The sequence below is a fragment of the Montipora foliosa genome, chromosome 9, assembly GCF_036669935.1.
Source record: "Montipora foliosa isolate CH-2021 chromosome 9, ASM3666993v2, whole genome shotgun sequence".
Classification (NCBI taxonomy): Eukaryota; Metazoa; Cnidaria; class Anthozoa; order Scleractinia; family Acroporidae; genus Montipora; species Montipora foliosa.
The window spans coordinates 41891443-41896442 of record NC_090877.1 but is presented as its reverse complement, the minus strand read 5'-3'; the positions used below and the strand labels follow the sequence as shown (position 1 = coordinate 41896442).

Genomic DNA, 5000 nt, shown 5'->3' with positions numbered 1-5000 from the left:
TAAGTAAAAGCTGCTACTCAGCAGGTTTCAAAAATCGACTTTTACTTGACTGGATGACCATGATGGCGAGGAGAACGAGCGAGGAACCGCCTGCAATCAACCCCACAACATTTTCGAAACGTGCCATTTCCAATCATGTGTGAGGATCACAGGTTTGATGCCAAATCCCAAACAATCACAGTGCGCCTTGTGTAAACATTGGCGGTAATACAATTAATTCCCTTGGGGAGAAATTTATAAAAATCAAACTGAGATTTCAACTTACCTTTCATTTCAGCACGTTGACAAATGCCTTTTCCATGCAGCGCATCTTCTGCCGATGTGAAAACTAGCTGGAGCTTCTCAATGGATACATCTGGCAGCCACCAACGAGAGGTTGCCGTGAGCCCTCATCCTTCAGCTTTTTAAATTTAATCTGGTCACCGATGATACCGATGATAAGGTGTGACTACTAATGCAGAACACATTTCGCCGGTAAAAAACTGAAATATGAAGCTTTTGCCAAATCCCTTTGGGAAGGACCGCCAAAATATCACCTCCATTCAGAAGTGATTTTACGTATTATTCAAGGTGGCTGAACACAGTTTTTGATACGTATGTTTCATTTACCTTTTTCTCTAAAACCCTTGATCTTTGGTCGCCAAAAATGGTAGCAAGGAAGTTAACAACACGAACTTCGGTTTTTTTATAGTTAAGTTGACGTATATGCCGAACACAGTTTTCGCGCGCGCTCTTGCTAACGCAATGCATGCGCGCAAGGATTGCAAAAAAATATACATGGCTTCAATACAGCAATCATTTTATTTGCTCAATGCTTCCACTGTCTGTACTATTTTTCCTCTTAATTCAACAAAATGTTTTAATGGTTATAGTCTTTTATGAGAAATGTATGTTAGAAAAGGTAACGATGGAAAGAACTCCGTAATTCGCAGATTTTTCTTTGTTATGAACAGAACCTCAACAAAACCCAGTTAGATGCAGCGCATGCCTAGTAAGTTTAAAAAGTGCGATTGAATGCGGAATAATAGCTGTCTCAGATCTACGCCTATTTCTGTTTTATCTAACTTACATACGACCCGTTGCAGAATACGCTTGTCCCGTATATCACAACAGCCTCCCACAGTATCTCCATAACGACCTAGAGAGATGCCAGAAACGCGCCTTACGCATTGTTTTCCCTAATTTTTCATATCAGGAGGTGCTTAAAAAATGTAGGCCTATCAACATTGTTTGATCGCCGCGAGAACATAGTACTTAAGCTTTTTAGAGAAGTGTGTAGTAATCCCAATCACAAACTTCACCAGTTGCTGCCACCTGTAAACGAGTGCAAGCACGATCTTAGGGGCAAACGTACTTTTTCGGTGCGCCGACTGGTGACTGAAAGAACAATGAACTCTTTCATTTTTAAAAACTCTGTTAAGCTTTAGTTCAGTGTGCTGTAGCAAAAGCTGTATGGAATATATATTAGATATGCATAGTTATTTTAGAGTACTTTTATTGAATATTTCATGTTATTCTTTCAGTATTTTAATTCCAATTTTTATCTTTTTTCATAATTACGGAAATGTAAGTAAACGTAATTCAGCCTATGGTTGCCAGGTTTTTACAAATAAAGTATCTATCTGCAAGGGATCATTAAAAGTCTCTCTGTCAAAATATTATTAAAATAGTGTGAACCTGTGAGCATCGTTACAAGTTTGTTGCATGCAAATTATAAAGAAAATCTAACGATCACATTTTCTGCAAATAAACAAAACCGATTTCAAAGGCCTGTTTATATCTATTCATGTTGCCATGGCAACGGCATATATGTCAGCTTAACTATCGAAAAACCGAAGTTCGTGTTGTTAACTTGCTACCATTTTTGGCGACCAAAGGATCAAGGGTTTTAGAGAAAAAGGTAAATGAAACATAGGTATCAAAAACTGTGTTCAACGGCAAGGAAGTTTCGAAATTTTTTTGAAATCAGATTGTCGGCAATAAATTTTGACTGACAAGAGAAGTTTTCTGACACCTTATCAGCCAATCAGGAACGATATTTTCTCCGTCCGTGGGCGAACGGAGGTTTCGAAAATGTTGATAGGTTGATTGCAGTCGGTTTTTCACTCCTTCTCCTCGGTCCCTCCCCACTCAAGTGCTCGTTTGACTTTGGTCCAGGTTTTCCCACGAAAACGATCACTTGAAAGTCAAACTTCCACACTTCAAGTCGATATAACAATTATTTGTGAGTAAATTTCTCGCATTTGCATGCCTTTCTCATGACGCGCTCTGTCCTCTTCTACCGAAGTAAAAGCCGACCGCTCCCTATTGCTTTCACCAGACTGAGATTGTGGCTAAAAGAATCTGCGGTGCATTTTCAGCGGATGTCACCAATGGTGAATATAGGTACCTCATGTATCCCTTATTATAGTGTATTTAAATTAAAGGTATTGGAGGACTTTCTCTTTTAACATACGGAAGGTAAAACGTTTTATTTACTACTTTGTGTGGGGAAGATCAGGGCTAGATTCTAGAATACCCCGGCCACTTATTTGCAAATGTATAGCGTGTATTAACTGATTAGAGTGTAATGTGAAGTGCTAGATTTCTATCCCTAACGCTCACATGGTTCATATGGGATAGAAATCTAGCACTTCACATTACACTCTAATCAGTTAACTTTGTTTAAAATATAAGTGCTACACGGCTAACGTTTGTATAAACGTAACCTTTCCTTATAGCGTGTATTGTTATCCAAGGTTCTTCAAAGGATGCCGCTGCAAGAATCATCTCTCTTGGAAGGTGTTGTATTGTCAAAACTTTTTGGGCTTCTTCTGGGATAATTTTGACCAGGGCGGTGCTTTCAATTTCTCTCCGCTTTTTTTTTTTTACTATTTATTTTTAATGAACCTATTTATCAAACATGCAAATTAAGAATACACATCAGAGGCTATTAGCCAAGGGCTAAAATGGCTTGTGATCAGCTAATGCGCCGATCAACTCGAAACTTCAACATCCCCCCCCGGGCAAACCCGAAGAAGAAGAAGATTGGATCCTTCAAATTCCTGCCCCCTCGGGCCAAAATGGTGTTCAAATGCCCTACCCTATTGTTGGATTTGTCTGTCATACTAAAGAACAATCATCGTCGGCTCCTGTCGTCTTAATAAAGCTTGTGCACTTTACTTTATAAATATGCTAAGACATGTTTCGTGACCCTTTATATAATGATGGCCTTTTTACCAGACTTGAGCAACTGCAAAAAAAAAAAACCAAACACAACTGTAATATTGAAACTATTAAACGTGACTTGAAAATTGAATTAAGTCGGACAATGTCAATAGGCAAGTATAAGCTGCTCTAACTCCGAAACACGGCAAAGTTTGAAGTTTGTTTAACGAGGGAACTGTATACTTATCAACAACAGAGCCTAGAGCGTTTACGACTGCATGTATTTTAAATTGTGCAGTGTTAGTGGATTACCTCTAACAGAAACACACAGCTTTCAGAGCTTTAACAATGAAATGTGGGGGGGGGGGGGGGAAGGTGTGAAAATGTACCATACTGTATTCACTCTATAGTATAACAAAGACGAATTACGTAGCCAAAATTTCCTCTAAAGGCAACTTTTGAAGATCTTTTTTGAAAGCCAGTCACTCACAAATGCTAATCTCTTCCTTCAAACTGTTCCGTCTCATCTAAACACATGTTTTATAGCTGTTAGTGACTTTGGCGCAGAAAAAAAAATCCTGACACTTCCGGTTCAATTTTCCCCACCCCACAAAGGCAAAGTCAAATTCTCCACTCCCCGGGCACAGAAGATAGTCAAATGCCCAGGCTTTGCCCGGGGTGGGGGATGTTGAAGTTTCGATTTTGTCAGAATAACAAGAATTAAATGACCACTAAAAACTAATAGTAGGGTAAATAATATATAATACGTGACCTGCTAAACACCCTCACTCGCAGTCGGAGACTGAATTGCTAAGAGCGCGGCTCGACAAGATCAGGCCGAAGGAGTTGTGCTGCCGGCTTGGCATTTGGCCCCTGAACACGACCCATGTATGACCTCGGAGCACAGCACCACAACCAGGTGGAATCGGCTGGGAGTTGATTTTGATGAGGGAGGAAAACCGGAGTGCCCGGAGAAAAACCCTCAGAGTATTGTTGAGATCGATGAAAAGTCAGCCCACATACGATCTCAGGGCCAAGAGTTGAGGTGGAAGGCATATTGGTTGATAACCACTAAGGCATCCTGACTCCCCTATCAAACTAAAAGTTCATAAAGCAAGGATTAGTTTAAAGATGATTGATTTAATAGATAGACAGATAGATCATCTTTAAAGTACCTGGGTGTTACTATTGATCTTGTCATGGCAAGAACGTACCAACAACGTCTGCTCATTCTCCAGGAAAATTGCTGTCTTGAGATGGATGAAATTTTACGAAAACCAATTCTACATTGTACTGTAAAAGAATAATCCCAAGTATTCTCTGTGGTATTGTGATATGGGGCTCCTAATCCCCTTCAAATCAATGATAGATGACTTTGAGTGCATTCACCTAAGGGCTACTAAATATTAGTCCACAACTTTCCCAGAGATGGACTCCGTGATTTCAACATAGAGCTGGATTGACTTGGAACATTATTTTTTCCGCATCTTGTCAAGGCTATTTGCCACTTACAGTATCTGCCTCCAAGAGCAATATTAAAGACATGAAACGTTTTCTGAAATTGCTGCTACAATAAGATGGAGACACGACACAGAAGTGCTGAAATATTGGGGTCTTTGAATGATAACTTTCTACTGAAAGCTACATTCAATTTTTTTCAAGCCATATTGGTATATAGTTACACACTATTTCACTCTGAACGTTAAAGGTTTTCCCACCAACAGCAGCAACGTATTGTTTCCAAGAAAAGGTTTGCATGTAAGAATTTTTCCCTTTTCTCGAGCAACAGCCCTGGGTTGTTTGAAGCATGGTTAGCACCCAACCGGCATTAAATACTATGGAAATCTATTGGT

General features: G+C 39.6%; 1 protein-coding gene across 3 annotated transcripts in view; it reads left to right on the top strand.

Annotated features, from left to right (window-relative positions):
• The first annotated feature begins 2406 nt into the window (after positions 1-2406).
• LOC137970670 (zinc finger protein 420-like) overlaps positions 2407-5000 on the top strand; it is a 12107-nt gene continuing 9513 nt past the window's right edge. The window contains exons 1-2 of one of the 3 annotated variants that reach the window (XM_068817198.1): positions 2407-2460; positions 2721-2781. The gene's annotated coding sequence lies outside the window, so the exon portion shown is untranslated. The remainder of the gene's footprint in view (positions 2461-2720; positions 2782-5000) is intronic. The other 2 variants (XM_068817199.1, XM_068817200.1) reach the window with 2 other exon arrangements.